The following is a 16,895-nucleotide window of genomic DNA, read 5'->3' on the forward strand; positions in this document are numbered from 1 at the left end:
GCCCGCACTGAAGGTTCGGCAGCCTTCCGCCTCCGATACTGTAGCCATTGGAGAAGCACCTCATAGGAGCACCCGAATAGGCAAAAAAGCACGGAGGGCAGGCACTAATGGTTTGCACTATGTTTATTTATAGTTTTCAAACTTCACAGTAATCATACGGTAATGCTTATGTCCAGCAGTTTCTTTGCATTGGTGTTGGTGTTGACTATAAGGGCATTTATCAGTTGGTTGTAAGAAATGGGTGTATTGGTGGAGGGAAGGGATGATTCAACGGAACTGTTCATTGATGATTTGCTGCCAGAGAGCTCTGTATTGCTGGCTCTTGCTCTTCCTGTTCGTACTCAGCTCCATGCTCATCTTGCTCACCTTGCTCTTGCCTTTCTTCCTCCTGAGGTGGCTCCAGGGGTTGTTCTCTTTGCACGATGAATTTGAGGAGACTGCAGCATACCACAATGAATCTGGAGACCTTCTCAGGGTTTGTACTGAAGAACGCCTCCAGATCTATCCAGGCAGTGGTCCCTCTGTTTTAGAACATAAATGGTATGTAATTGGTTGAGGCATGCCTTTCATTGTAGCGGTCCTCAGAGTCTGTGCTCCAGTTCCTGACAGATGCCATGAACCAAGTGGGCAGGGGGTACCCCTTGTCGCCAAGCAGCCAGCCTGACACCCGATGGCCTGGGTGAAAGAGAGGGAAGATTGACGACTGACGTCGGCCAAAGGCATCATGCCTACTGTGAGAAACTGGGCACAGATCAGCTGAACATTCAAGGAGTGGAAACCCTACCTGTTGATGAATAGTCCAGGATCTTCATATGGAGAACACAGGGCAATGTGTGTGCAATAATTGATGCTCTGGGCCTGTGGTGCTCCAATTCTGCTGAAGCCCAGAGCCCTGTCCTCTTGTTTAGCTACATAGGATTACATAGGATATACAGTACAGAAACAGGCCATTCGGCCCAACCAGTCCATGCCGGCGTTTATGCTCCACTCGAGCCTCCTCCATCCATCGGAAAGGTGATAATTTAGTTGCACTTGTTGAAGAGGACCCCTGTGAGATACCCAATGCAACAGTGGAGTGCAAATTGGCTTATGTTGATAATGTCACCTGTTGCCGCATGGAATACCCTGGAGGTGTAGAGTTTGAGTGCCACAGTGACTTTTGCATTTACAGGCATGACATGGTGCTGTGCTGTAATTGGTCACATAGCTCTGTAACAGCCTCCCTGGTGAAGCTGGGTTGCCGGACACACTTGAGCTGAGGTGGGATATTCTCTTGCATGGTGTAAGGCCTCCTGTGCCTCTCTGCCTTCGCATTATTCTGCCGACAGCTGCAGGCCTCTGCTCTCTCACTTGCTGCTGCTCATCCTCCTTATCCTTCAGTCCCAATGGCAGCCCAAGCACGAATCACATTTTTCATCAATCAGCACTGAAATAGCACTGAAGCTTCTCAAAGTCAGTTTTCCTCGAGTTTTTGCAAACAGCTATCTCAACCACAATAGCCCAAAAAAAAACCCGGCGAGCCCACGAGCAGCCAAAAAGACTAAGCAGAGACTTACGTGAGTGGAGCTGAGAATTTCTTTCTGTATCGCTGATGCAGCCTACTTGCTGACTGTTGGCACCAGTAATTACTGGGTCGGTTTAAGAATCTGTGAACCAGGCACTCCCATGATTCAGTTTGGGAAAGTGGTCCTTTAACCTGTATTATAATATTGAAATGAGGCTCCCGCTGCTTACAAGCAGCTGCCCGGGATAACTAAAAGTCACCCGGCACAGCACCGCGGCCAACATACTTCCGAGGAGATCGGGTGCAGGAGATCGCATCCCAAAATTTGACTTCCCAAATTAAATTTTACACCCAAAAAATGACTCAATTTTCCCCCCCACAGATACGATGGGTCAAATGGCCTCCAAAAATTTGCAGGGCTATGGGGACAGTGCGGGGGAGTGGGACTAGCTGAAGTTTTCTGGCAGAGAGCCAGCACGGGCTTGACGAGCTGAATGGCCTCCTTCTGTGCTGTAACCATTCTATGATTCTATGATTCTGTGCCGTAAATTTCTATGATTCTATGAAACAGACGTAGTCACTCCCTCAAATTGCATACATGTAATGAAGTAAGCAGCACTTATTGCATGAATGGTTGAATTTACTTCCAGCATAGCAATCAAACTGATTGGCAGCACAAGCGTGACATTGAAGAAAACCAACTCCTCTTGTGTCTCAATAAACTAAGCACTCCGATCAAACTTGATAAAAAAACGAGTCTGAACTGCACTGAAAAGATATGCTAACTATTCATCATTTTCTGGTTTGTGTATTGTAATTATTCATTCAACTTAAATGCACTTAAAAATAAAACTCCTTTTAAGTGTGCCTCTTTCACAGAGCAAGAGAGCAGACAGACAGCCTAACCTCAGGCCTATGCTTCTCCTGAATCCACCAACAGGAATGTGCAAAAAGTTGACCAACCCTTAGCAACCAAAGCTCTCTCCCTGCAGAGACAGGCCTTATCACTGTTCAATTGCTCCCTTGGATGGCTGAGACCAAGAATTCATTATGTGAGAATTCACAGGTTCAAATTCTCATCCTATCACCTAGCTGCAGGATGAATTAAGTCACCAATGCATTGTAGAACCTTTCCATCCTTTGTATTTAACATTGCAGTGGATTTTATATTTAACTAGCTGGAGTGCCCGGCGGTGCTGAGGGTTTTTTGAGGGCATGTTGTTACGAAAAAAGTAGAAATCATTTTTTGTTTCCGTCTGTCTGTGTGGGGGAAGGAGAGAGAGAGAGTGGGAAGGAGAGAGAGAGAGAGAGAGAAAGAGAGAGAGGGGGAAGGAGAGAGAGAGAGAGAGAGAGAGGGGGAAGGAGAGAGAGAGAGAGAGAGAGAGAGAGGGAAAGAGAGAGAGAGGGGGAAAGAGAGAGGGGGAAAGAGAGAGAAACAGAGAGGGAAGGAGGGAGAGAGAGAAAGGGAAGGAGGGAGAGAGAGAGAGGGAAGGAGAGAGAGAGAGAGGGGGAAGGAGAGAGAGGGGGAAGGAGAGAGAGAGAGAGAGAGAGGGGGGGAAGGAGAGAGAGAGGGGGGGGAAGGAGAGAGAGAGAGAGAGGGAAGGAGAGAGAGACAGAGAGAGAGGGAAGGAGAGACAGAGAGAGAGAGGGAAGGAGAGAGAGAGAGAGAGAGGGGGAAGGAAAGATAGGGGGAAGGATATAGAGAGAGGGGGAAGGAGAGAGAGAGAGAGAGGGGAAGGAGAGAGAGAGAGAGAGGGGAAGGAGAGAGAGGGAGAGAGGGGGAAGGAGAGAGAGAGGGAAGGAGAGAGAGAGAGAGAGAGGGAAGGAGAGAGAGAGAGAGGGAAGGAGAGAGAGAGAGAGAGAGATGGAAGGAGAGAGAGAGAGAGAGAGGGAAGGAGAGAGAGAGAGAGAGAGAGAGGGAAGGAGAGGTAGAGAGAGAGGGAAGGAGAGAGAGAGGGAAGCAGAGAGAGAGAGAGAGGGAAGAGAGAGAGACAGAGAGAGAGAGGGAAGGAGAGAGAGGGAAGGAGAGAGAGACAGAGGGAAGGAGAGAGAGAGGGATGGAGAGAGAGAGAGGGAAGGAGAGAGAGAGAGCAAGGGAAGGAGAGAGAGAGAAGGGGAGAGAGAGAGAGAGGGAAGGAGAGAGAGCAAGGGAAGGAGAGAGAGAGAGGGAAGGGGAGAGAGAGAGGGAAGGAGAGAGAGAGAGATGGAAGGAGAGAGAGAGAGAGAGGGGAGGAGAGAGAGAGAGAGAGAGGGAAGGAGAGGTAGAGAGAGAGGGAAGGAGAGAGAGAGGGAAGCAGAGAGAGAGAGAGAGAGAGAGGGAAGAGAGAGAGACAGAGAGAGAGAGGGAAGGAGGGAGAGGGAAGGAGAGAGAGGGAAGGAGAGAGAGAGAGAGGGGGAAGGAGAGAGAGGTAGAGGGAAGGAGAGAGAGACAGAGAGAGAGGGAAGGAGAGAGAGAGAGAGGGAAGGAGAGAGAGAGACAGAGAGGGAAGGAGAGAGAGGGAAGGAGAGAGAGGGAAGGAGAGAGAGGGAAGGAGAGAGAGAGAGAGGGAAGGAGAGAGAGAGAGGGAAGGAGAGAGAGAGAGAGGGAAGGAGAGAGAGAGAGAGAGGGGGAAGGAGAGAGAGAGACAGAGAGAGAGAGAGAGAGAGGGAAGGAGAGAGAGAGAGAGAGAGAGAGAGAGAGAGAGAGAAGGAGAGAGGGAAGGAGAGAGAGACAGCAAAAACACCCGTCGCAAAACCCCCCTGATGAGCTCCCGCTCCGGTGAAGTGGAGCCCCCGCGCGCGCGGCGTATCGCCCCAGGCCCGGCCCGAATCACCTGAGCTCAGCTGCCGTGGCGGCCCGCCGCCGCTCACCGGAGCTCAGCTGCCACTGTGGCCCGCTGCCACTCACCGGAGCTCAGCTCCCGCTGCGGCCCGCTCCCGCTGCGGCCCGCCGCCGCCCGCTCCCGCTGCGGCCTGCCGCCGCCCGCTCCCGCTGCGGCCCGCCGCCTCTCACCCGGGCTCAGCTCCCGCTGCGGCCCGCCGCCGCTGCTCCCCCGCTCGCTGTCTCTCGGGCCGCGTGGTTGTCTGTTTTCCCGTGCAGCCGGCCAGAGAAAGGAAAAACAAAAGCGATGAAGAGTCTAATTTAAAGCAGCCTCTCCCCCACTAAAAGGAGGGAGATTTTGCGGGTGAAGAGGGACGGCCGCCATTTTGTGAGGCACAAACGGCAGTTTGAAAGATTAGGCCCCGCCCACACATACCATGAAATGCCCCCCGTGACGCAGCACGCTCCCCCCGTAGGATTGGTCAACCTTCACGTCACTCAATGCTAATGAGCGGATTCCCCCGTATGATTGGCCAACCGCTAATGAGTGGATTTTTGAACGTTTTTTGTATACTGTCCGAACAATTTTTGTCTGACCAAAAAGTAAATATGCCTATGAGACTCCCCTTATCCTAAGCTTTCTTCTGATATAACATATGTGTAGGTACGCTCTATAACTTTTGAGTGATGCCCCGGACAGACGGACAGACAGACAGACACCACGATCCTTTTATATACATATAGAGAAGATAGATGATGTATTTTACAATGTAGATGACGGTATTACAACATATGCACATAAAACTCTAATTATTTCCGTGTCTTTTTTTTTAAACTAGACTTCCACACTCTCCCGCCCTCAAAGTTACTGTTTCAATCATCATTACCATTTCATTAATATTGTTATTAGGAATTCTCTGGGTTATTACACTGAAAAGCTCCTATGATATTAGGATATAATAAACAAAATAGGAAGAGAAACAAGTGGTTTCCTCATGCAAGAAACACAGAAAGCTAGCATGCTATTACAGCAATCAATGAGGAAGGCAAATGGCATGTTGGCCTTTATTGCAAGGGGATTGAAGTAGAAGAGTAAGGAAGTCTTGCTACAATTGTACAGGGCCTTGGTGAGACTACACCTGGAGTATTGTGCACAGTTTTGGTCTTCTTATCTAAGGAAGGATATACTTGGCTTGGAGGCGGTGCAACAAAGGCTCACTAGATTGATTCCTGGGATGAGAGGGCTGTCCTATGATGAGAGATTGTGTAGAATGGGCCTATTCTCTCTGGAGTTTAGAAGAATGAGGGGTGATCTCATTGAAACATACAAGATTCTGAAGGGGATTGACAGGGTAGATGCTGAGAGGTTTTTTCCCCTTGCTGGAGTGTCTAGAACTGGGGGGCATAGTCTCAGGATAAGGGGTAGGCCATTTAAGCATTCGATAAGGTGCCACATTAAAGGTTACTACACAAGATAAGAGCTCATGGGGTTGGGGGTAATAGCATGGATAGAGGATTGGCTAACTAACAGAAAACAGAGAGTCAGGATAAATGGGTCATTTTCAGGTTGGCAAACTGTAACTAGTGGGGTGCCGTAGGGATCAGCGCTGGGGCCTCAACTATTTACAATCTATATTAATGACTTGGATGAAGGGACTGAGTGTAATGTAGCCAAATTTGCTGATGATACAAAGATAGGTGGGAAAGCAAATTGTGTGGAGGATGCAAAGAATCTCCAAAGGGATATAGATAGGCTAAGTGAGTGGGCAAAAATCTGGCAGATGGAGTTTAATGTGGGAAAATGCGAGGTCATCCACTTTGGTAGGAAAAATAAAAAAGCAAATTATTATTTAAATGGGGAGAGATTACAAAATGCTGAGGTACAGAGGGATCTGGGGAGTCCTTGTACATGAGTCACGAAAAGTTAGCATGCAGGTACAGCGAGTAATTAGGAAGGCAAATGGAGTGTTGACCTTTATTGCAAAGGGAATGGAGTATAAAAGCAGGGAAGTCCTGTTACAACTGTACAGGGCGCTGGTGAGACCACACCTAGAGCACTGCGTACAGTTTTGGTCTCCTTATTTAAGGAAGGATATACTTGCATTGGAGGCAGTTGAGAGAAGGTTCACGAGGTTGATTCCGGAGATGAAGGGGATGTCTTATGAAGAAAGGCTGAGCCTGTTGGGACTATACTCATTGGAATTTAGAAGAATGAGAGGGGATCTTATTGAAACACATAAGATTCTGAAGGTGCTTGACAGGGTAGAAGCAGAGAGGATGTTTCCCCTCATGGGGGAATCTAGAACTAGGGGGCATAATTTCAGAATAAGGGGGCACCCTTTTAAATCAGAAATGAGGAGGAATTTCTTCTCTCAGAGGGTCGTGAATCTTTGGAATTCTCTTCCCCAGAAAGCTGTGGAGGCTGGGTCATTGAATATATTTAAGGTGGAGATAGACAGATTTTTGAACGATAAGGGAGTCAAGGGTTATGAGGAGCGGGCAGGGAAGTGGAGTTGAGGCCAAGATCAGATCAGCCATGATCTTATTGAATGGCGGAGCAGGCTCGAGGGGCCAAATGACCTACTCCTGCTCCTATGTCTTATGTTCTTATGAGGAGGAATTTCTTCACTCAGAGGGTTGTGAATCTTTGAAATTCTCTGCCCCAGAGGGCTGTGAATGCTGAGTCTTTGAGTATATTCAAGGCTGAGATAGATTTTTGGACTCTATGGGAATCAAGGGATATGGAGATCGGGCGGGAAATTGGAGTTGAGGTCGATGATCAGCCATGATCTAATTGAATGGCGGAGCAGGATCGAGGGGCCGTATGGCCTACTCCTGCTCTTATTTCTTATGTTCTTATGTTCTAAGTGGTCTCAACCACAATTGATACAGATTTTCTTTCTTGGTATACTATGGAAAAAGTTTTGACATTGTTTTAATTTTTCTCTTCCTGTAATAACAGAACTCAAACATATGCCAGATGGAAAAGCTATTGTAATTGTTCCTCCAAGGCAGTTGGCAGAAATTGAAAGTACCTTTTAAAAATATCAAAAACAGAAATCTCTTTGGGGTGGGCTGTCGTAGATAAAGCTTGCAATTTGGAAGCTCGTTACTAAGTTACAGTGGCTCTTGTGAATCCTGTGAGAGGACCGGCAGTATGCTTCTTTTCCTTTGAAATTATCGGACATATGGTCCTTTACAGTTTTATGTATTTAAATAAATTAGAGGGATTTTAGATTATCAAGATGGCCAGAGAGGAGTTGAGACTAATGTATTTTCAAATATTATAAATTACCGTCTGTATGACACTAAATAAAAAGCATCCAATGCTACAAAAATACAAAGGGGGGGGGGTTGATAACGGGGCGCTACCAGCTTTGCGACCGGGCGCGGCGAGAGTACCGACGCCCGCGAAATTCCCGTTGAGGTTTGCAGCGGCAGTAAACCCTAGCACCACAATCTCCTGCGCCTGGTGATCGTGACATCATCGTGCTGTGCATCGCCCCGGTAGTGCCCCGGACCTGAAATTCGATTCCGCCCCCTGCAGCATCACTGGACGAGAACACCGACAGCTGCAGGAGGCATTGTCAGGGAGGCCGGCTGCTTGGGGAGCGGTATTTAAAGGTGATGATGGTTGCGTGAAAAAAACAATTTTCTTAATGCCTTACGTCCATTTTTCAGCATTTTCTTCGGCCGCGATCGATCAGCCCTGCACTCTGCTAGAGTGCTTGGGGCTGATCGTCGTGGATCGTGGTTGCCGTCAGCGATGAGGGACCTCACTTCAATGCAGGGCCTGCAGTGATTGCCCTTCACTTTAAGGGAGGAAGGAGCCTCCGGCAGCGCTGTCCTTGACATTGGACAGCACTGCACTGCTACCGCCCCTCCTGCCAGCTTTAGCACTCCAAGGGACGTGGTAGCGCTTGATTTAGCCCTCCACTTCCTTGCTGGAGCGCTAGCAGCCAATTTACTGGAAGCTCACAATCACTAGCACCTGGCGCTAATTTTTCAAGATTTCAATCCTTCCCCATTATTTAATAAATCTGAATTCTTTCATCAACTTTCATCTCAATGAGCTTAATGCACATAAAACACTGATAAGAACTGAATATCTGTTGGAACTTTCAGATGGCATTCAGCTTTTCTAACACATTTGCAAAGATTATGCTTCAGTCCTTCTTAAATATTTTCCTCACACCTCCTGCCTCCAATCACATTTTCTTCCAAATCTCTGGTTCTTTCTAATTGATCACCACTTATTTTCACCCAAAATTCAATGAAGCTTAATCAGTTTTGTATAAAAAAATAAGAATTCTAGGTTCCTCCCCCCCAAATACTTAACTAGATAAATAAATAACCTGGGGTGGGACTGAGCCACACAGGATGAGATGGACTAAGATCTGATTTTTTTTTAATATGCTGAGTTAGTTGACCTCACATGGCATTAGGAAACGCTGCCTTTGTCCTCAATGTCCAGGCCTGATCATAATTTGGGGACCCCCTGTTGCAAAGTGAGAGTCTGTAGATGTTGTGATGAGGACAGCATTGGACTCACTGTAACAAATACAGCAGCTATACATGACGTCAGTCCACAATTAGCCTTTCATTAGACAAATCAGAACACCATGGAAACCAATGTTCTCTCTAAAAATTTTTGGGTGCGTGGCCCCTTTAACAGGCCCATTCAAAATTCCGCGCATCCGTGTTTTTCCATTTAAAAGTTGGTAAGCTGGCTGCGCGGAACCTCCAGAGCGCTGTGTAGTCACGCAGCTTAAAAGGAACATTGATGGAAACACTTGGCAATAGAATTATGTGGGGTTTTGATACAATAGATAGGGAGAAACTGTTTCCACTGGCAGGAGAGCCGGTAACCAGAGGACACAGATTTATGATAATTGGCAAAAAAACTGGGGCGAGATAAGGAGAAATCTTTTTACTCAGTGAGTTGTTATGATCTGGAATGCACTGACTGAAAGGGTGGTGGCAGCAGATTCAACAGTAACTTTCAAAAGGGAATTGTATATATGCTTGTAAAAGAACAACTTGCAAGACTATGGGGAAAGAGCAGGGGAGTGGGACTAATTGGTAGCTCTTTCAATGAGGCATGTATGGTCGAATGGTCTCCTTCTGTGCTGTATGATTCTAAGACTATGATCATTGTTAGCTTTAATGTTTTGGTCAGCAAACAATATATTGTTGATGAGTTTGAACCTCACAATCACATGGGTATTTTTGACAGCATGGACTGATGGCTAAGATGACTCCATTAGGATTGACGTAGAGATGATGGGCTGGATTTTCTCAATGGGAAGCTTTTGGAGGCGGGACTGCTGCTTGCCGGCTTTCAATCCCGCCTCCATCAGCTTCTGACCAACCAGCGGGATTTTCCCCTGATTGACCTTCTTAAGCCCACCCTGCGGACTCAGCAGACCAATTAGGGGGAAGTCACTGACAGAGAACGTCAACATCTGACGTGCCATCTGTCAAGATTTCTTGAAAGAAGAAATGTCAGCATTTGACAGCTCTGTGAAGCTGTGAAACACTGACATTCTGTGTAGTTTGATGAGTCCTTGTGTTCAGGACTCATCAAACTCTTCTACTTTGCAGAAATCACCCGGCTGTTGGTTCGGAGGATCCAACAGCCAATCTGTGAAATCTATAATGAAGATGTCGGGACTTCCGATCCACAGCGGCTGAAGGCTGTAGGCAGAAACAAAGGTAAGTGAACATTTTATAACACTTTACGTTCACCTTACATACTTACTGTGGTGATTACTCTTTATGTTTAGTAAGAAGTATTGTGATTGGTTGTTTGTTTCCTGCCTTGGGATATATGCTGTAATCTCATTGGTAGTTGATGTCATGTGATTTGTGGTGGCCATCTTAAATTCAGTTCTTTCCAGCCTTTAGTTGGGACTGGGTGCTGAAGATGTGCTACCGGATTTTTAAGTTAATAAAGCCTCGATTAGAAAGGCAAATCTATTCTTTATTTCAATTTATTAACTTAAAAATCCGGTAGCACATCTTCAACACCCAGTCCCCCTGATGATTTACACACACGTGCGTAATGACCTCTCTTGCCGCATTTACTACACACAGCCTCCCGAGCAGGACACTTCAGACGAGGGTGCCGGACGTTCCCACAAAAATAACACTTCTGATTTCTAGAGGCAACAGCCGCTGAAGTAGAAACTGTTTCAGAATCTAGTAAACCACTCCTATTAAGTCCACATAATTCCTTTTCATCCGGAACTGCCAAAACCACAGTCACAGGCTGATTAAAAAGAGCATAAGAATCCGAACTTCTTATTTCAATTTATTAACTTTATGTCAGAGTGGAACGATATTTTCAACCAGAACGATTCAATGCTGACCCTAATGGTGTTGCTTGTTTTCAACGGGCAATGGATGCTTTTATAAGTGATAACTCTCTCTCTGACACCTTTTCATACTTAGATGACATCACGGTGTGTGGCAAATCAAGGGTGGAGCATGATTCTAATTTAGAAAGATTCCTTCAAGCTGCGGAAAAAGTTGGTTTAACTTTCAATAAAGAGAAGTGTACCTTTTCGACCACTGAGGTAAATCTACTGGGGTACATTATCTCGGGAAACAAGATTAAACCAGACCCAAAACGTCTGCGACCATTGATTGATTTACCTTGTCCTACTAATTCTAAGGCTTTGCAACGAGTTGTTGAACTGTTTTCTTACTATTCTAATTGGATTGCAAATTTTTCACAGAAGATCCAGCCTCTTATTCGGGTTACGACATATCCTCTATCATGGGAGGCCAGGACGTGTTTTGATAATTTTAAAAAGGATATCCTTGGAGCAGTTGTGCATTCTATTGATGAGCAGGTTCCTTTTGTGATTGAGACGGACGCTTCTGATTTTGCAATTGGGGCTACTCTGAACCAAAATGGAAGACCTGTGGCCTTTTTCTCACGTACCTTGAACAATAGTGAAAAAAGGCATTCTTCAATAGAGAAAGAGGCGTATGCAATAGTAGAAGCACTGCGTAAATGGAGACATTATTTATCGGGGCGACATTTTACGTTGGTAACTGATCAAAAGTCTGTGTCCTTTATGTTTGATGTCAAACATTTTGGAAAGATTAAGAATGATAAAATAATGAGGTGGAGGATTGAGTTGGCATGTTACCATTTTGATATAGTTTATCGTCCGGGGAAGGATAATGTTGCTGCTGATGCGCTGTCGAGGGCTTATTGTTCTGTGATTCACGGAGACACGCTTATTAATCTTCACAATGCCTTATGACATCCTGGGGTTACGAGGATGATACACTTCGTACGCAGTAAGAATTTGCCCTTTTCAGTTGAAGACGTCAAGCGGATGACTTCATCATGTTCTATCTGTGCTCGGTGTAAATCGAATTTCTTTAAGCCTCAACGAGCTCATCTTATAAAGGCTACTTCTCCTTTTGAACGTTTGAGCATTGATTTTAAGGGGCCTCTTCCTTCAACTACTCAAAACCGATATATATTTACTGTTGTGGATGAGTTTTCAAGGTTCCCTTTTGCTTTTCCTTGCGCAGATGTATCAGCTGCTACAGTTATCAAATGTCTGACTCAACTTTTTGTCATCTTTGGGATGCCTGCGTATATCCATTCGGATCAGGGAAGTTCTTTTATGTCTTCCCAGTTGAAGGAATACCTTCAGAGTCGGGGAATTTCTACTAGCAGAACTATCCCGTATAATCCCTAGGGTAATGGACAGTGCGAACGATACAATGGGGTGATCTGGAAGGCAGTTATGTTGGCTTTGACATCCCGGAAGCTTAAGAATACACAGTGGGAAATGGTACTGCCTGATGCCCTGCATTCCATTAGATCATTGCTTTCAACGGCTACTAATGTGACCCCCCATGAAAGGCTCTTTAACTATCCGCGGAGATCTACTACGGGATATTCGGTACCTTCATGGCTTACTATGCAGGGACCTGTGCTGCTTCGACGCCATGTTAGATTGTCAAAATATGATCCTTTAGTGGAGGAGGTGGAGCTGTTGGAGGCAAATTCCCAATATGCTCATATTCGATTCCAAGATGGGAAAGAAAGTACCGTTTCAATTAAAGATTTGGCTCCTTGTGATGGCCAGCCCTCTTCTGAGGATATTAACAATAGTCATGATTCAGATAATGTGGATGCTGTTACAGATACTACGAATATTTCCAATCCGACTGCAGATAATTATACTTCTATTAGTCAGCCCTCGATGGATGTTCATGACCATCCCAGTTTACCTCCTGATGGGATTTCTAATCTGGAAACCGTTGAAAATCGGGATATGGATAGCCTTCTTGCAGAAGATACTTCTGTGTCTCCTGGTGTGGGAGGGCAAGGAATTTCACCAAGGTTAAGAAGGTCGACACGAACAAGATATCCGGTCGACCGATTGAAAATGGACTTTTAAATTGATAGTAATGTTTTAAAATTGTTGAAATATTATATTATATTGTTTTAGTTGAGAGATACTTAATACTTATGTGCAATGTTACTATTTGTTGTTGCTCACTTAGTATTGTGTCATGTTGAATAGTTTTATTTTGTCTGTGCATAGTTTTAGTTGTAAATAATTAATTATAAATTGTAAAGGTTATTTAGGTTGGAGTATATTTTAAAAGGAGGGGTGAATGTGGTGATTATTCTTTATGTTTAGTAAGAAGTATTGTGATTGGTTGTTTGTTTCCTGCCTTGGGATATATGCTGTAATCTCATTGGTAGTTGATGTCATGTGATTTGTGGTGGCCATCTTAAATTCAGTTCTTTCCAGCCTTTAGTTGGGACTGGGTGTTGAAGATGTGCTACCGGATTTTTAAGTTAATAAAGCCTAGATTAGAAAGGCAAATCTATTCCTTATTTCACTTACCACTCCACATTTGCACCCATCACTCATCTCTACATTGCACTTTCAGACCTCTCCGACCCCCGCAGACCTCCTTCTCGTCTGCTACACCCCGAGGTCGGGAAGCCTGCACTTGGAAAGGTAAAATGGGACTAATCCTATTTTCTGCCTGTTAACAGGCAGTTAATAGGATTTAATCCCTTTCCCGCCTTGAGGAGATGGGACCCGGGGCAGGACGTCTTCCCACCTCCTGGCAAAAGGGCACGGAGGTGGGATGGGGGCAGGTTTGCAAGCCATTCTGCAACTTTACCGGCAGTCCCGCCTCCATACCCACCTCCTTGGGGCTGACAAAATCCAGCCCGATGTTGTTACTTGTGGGGAAGACCAATACTAGGGGCCATAAATATACGATCGTCATTAATAAATCCAATAGAGAATTCAGGAGAAACCTCTTGACACAGAGTGTGGTGAGAATGTGGAACTCACTATTACATGGAGTGGTTGAGGTGAATAGTGTAGATGCATTTAAGGGGAAGCTAGATAAACACATGAGGGAGAAAAGAATAGAAGGTTAAGCTGAAAGGCTGAGATGAAGAGGGGTGGAAGGAGGCTCGTGTGGAGCATGGACCACCTGGGCCGGTTGGTCTGTTTCTGCGCTGTACATTCCATGTAAGTTTATGTAATTAACCTCCTTCCACAATCCACACCAAGATGAGGCACCAGATAACTGTGGCACAGAGTAGCTACAGGATTCTCAAGCTATCATTCTACATAGAGCAGAAGTATTGCTCCACATGCTGTTTTAAATACTGGGATTCAGTAAGTTCACAGGAGGAAGGAGCAGCACGATTTACAATGGAGACTCTCAACTATGAACAGACTTGAAGGCACATAATTACATCAGATACGGGAGTGGAGCAGTAAAATACAGACTGGCAGGGACCCAGACTTTGAAATGTTTTAACCATTTGCCACTAGCTTCAGCCAGCAGTGCCGAGTAGATGATCCTTCTTGGCTCCCTCCTGAGGTCCTCATCATCACAGATGCCAGTTTGTGACCGGGATGGGTTTGTCCTACTTTTTGTGGACAGGCATACCTGTACAATTTTCTACATTGTCAGGCAGAATCCAGTATTGTAGCTGTACTGGAACAGCTTGGCTATGGGTGCAGCTAGTTTCGGAGCATAGGTCTTCAGCACTATAGCCGGGATACTGTCAGGGCCCAGAGGCTGTGTCCAGTGCTCTCAACCGTTTCTTGATATCACATGTAGTGAATCAAATTGGTTGAAGACTGGCATCTGTGATGGTGGGGACCTCAGGAGGAGGCCGAGATGGATCATCCACTTTGCACTTCTGGCTGAAGATGGTTGCGAATGCTTCAGCCTTGTCTGTTGCACTCACGTGCTGGCTCCACCATCACTGAGAATGGGAATGTTCATGGAGCCTCCTCCTCCTGTTAGGTGTGTAATTGCCCAGGGAAACCTTAAACTTTAGCACAAAATGAGCATGGGGTCAGTAGAGCAGCTGCTTGCCAGCATGAGGGCTGAACCATTGAAAGGACCAGGCCTCACTTAAATGCCACCGGTGAGCTGCGGGTGTCCCGCTGCAGTTTGCCAGTTCTGGGAGGGTGGGAAATCAGCTGGCTCCTACTGATAGCTGGAGCTGGGGAGGGGGGGAAGCAATCCCCGGGAGTGGGGAGGGGGCCTCAGACAGGCCAGCAGTGGTCGGTTCTTTGTTTTGTGTGTTTAAGAGGACGTTTGAAGATCAATTTGCAATGAGAGACAAAATTTATTTTATGCCTTCTTATTGAACCATTGCCTTCATAAACAGCCCTCTTTTGAGACATCGTCGAAGCAATGTAGTTTGTAGACTCTGGTGGAAGGCCACCTCCTTGTTGGTCTTCTCCTTTGGTGTAGCTTTATCCTGCCAGCCTCTGTTATTTCCTCTCTCCTCTACTCCTCTCTTCTGCTTCCAACATCAGGACATATCTGGGAATGTCCATCGTGAACTTCATGGTAAGGCTTCCATGACAGAGGGTGGGAAGCAAAAGCTTTCCCTGCCTGAAACAGCTGAAAGGCAGTTTGAAGGATCCTTTCTTAGTTACACAGTTGAGAAAAGATTTTTCTGATCGCTTCAGTCAATGCTGATGTTTCAGACAAAGTTTGCGGACAGTCAAAGCCTGTGAACTGAACGACTTCCTGGTTTGACAAGTCATGTGATAATTTACTGCTCTTTTCTACAAGGTTAGCAAGTCAGGTGCAAATGGAGGAATTTCTGGGACTGCAGCTTCGGCTCGGATTATCCTGCCGTTTCCATCATGCACCACTCTAGGGGACAAGCACATCTTCTGCCAATTCTACCAGAATTCAGCATGTTTCACAACAGGCCTCACTCCAGACTTCCGCCCCAAACTCCAGTTCCCTATGGCAGAACTGTTGTGTATGTACCTTTAAGAGAAGAACTGATTCTATACTGCAGTACCGGCAGTGACCACCCCTCTATATAAAGCCATAGCAGGCTTCTGTATTTCAGTCTTAAGTTACCCTCTGTTCAGTAAATACCTGTTATTATTGTTCTCCTGCAGTCCGTGTATTATTTATACTCGGACACTACATTGGCGACGAACAGGTTCAAACTCACCTGCAGTACTGCATCACCTCATGGGGATCTTTCCCCGAGAAGAAGCTTTTGGAGGTCAAAGTCAGAACAACAGGCGTCGACCGCGGGCAACCGCCCAAGGATCCATCGGAGTTCGGAGAGTTGCAGGAGAGGCTGTGGAGAGCTGGGCTTGGCTCCCCAGTCAAGGTGTTCCAGCAAATCGTGCTGGTAGCAGGTAGTGCGCTGACCCTTCCGGACTGCGGCGGGCTCGAGCTCGATTGAGCGGCTCTGCAAAGGGGCCGTGCAGCGTCATCGGGAGGAAAAGAGAGAGAGAGAGGGTGGAGCGCACAGGGCGCGGTCGGTGCTCAAGAACCGGGCAGCGTAGCGAAAATAAAACAAGGGGAAGGAAAAGTGAGACGCGCCGAAGCCACGGGTCGCCGCCATTACCCTGCAGAACGCTAGGAGCAGCGTGGCAACAAGGGGAAGAAGGAAAAGCGCGGGAGGTGCCATTTTATTCCATTGGGGAAGAAGAAAAAGCGCGGGAGGCGCCATTTTAATCCATTGGTGAAGAAGAAAAAGCGCGGGAGGCGCCATTTTAAATCACCCAAGATGCCGAAAAGAGGCAGTATCACTGCTTTTGACAACGAGGTAGAAGACTGGACCACGTATGTGGAAAGAATTGAAGTGTACTGCAAGGCAAATGAGGTGGCCGATGGAAAGAAGGCGTCGGTATTATTAAATTTGAGGGGCGCGAGAACGTACGGCCTATTGCAGAATTTAATTACCCCAGCTAAACCAATGGCGAAAAGTTTTGAAGAGATTGTTAATACCTTACAGGAACACCTAAACCCTACACCGCTGCCGATAGCAGAAAGATTCAAGTTCCATAAAAGAAACCAGCACAAAGATGAGAGCAATGCTGACTATCTTACGGAACTACGCAAGTTATCGAAGCACTGCCAGTTTGGAGCAGGACTGGCAGACACCTTACGGGATAAGTTTGTCTGCGGGCTCCAGAGTGAAGGAACCCAGAAACGACTACTTTCGAAAAAGGACCTGACGCTAGAACAGGCTTTCAGCGTGGCAGTATCCTACGAAGCAGCAGCACGGGGAGCTGCAGAAATACAACA

Source organism: Somniosus microcephalus, chromosome 11 (assembly GCF_052327205.1).
Source record: "Somniosus microcephalus isolate GS21.2 chromosome 11, FLI_Smic_1.0, whole genome shotgun sequence".
NCBI lineage: Eukaryota > Metazoa > Chordata > Chondrichthyes > Squaliformes > Somniosidae > Somniosus > Somniosus microcephalus.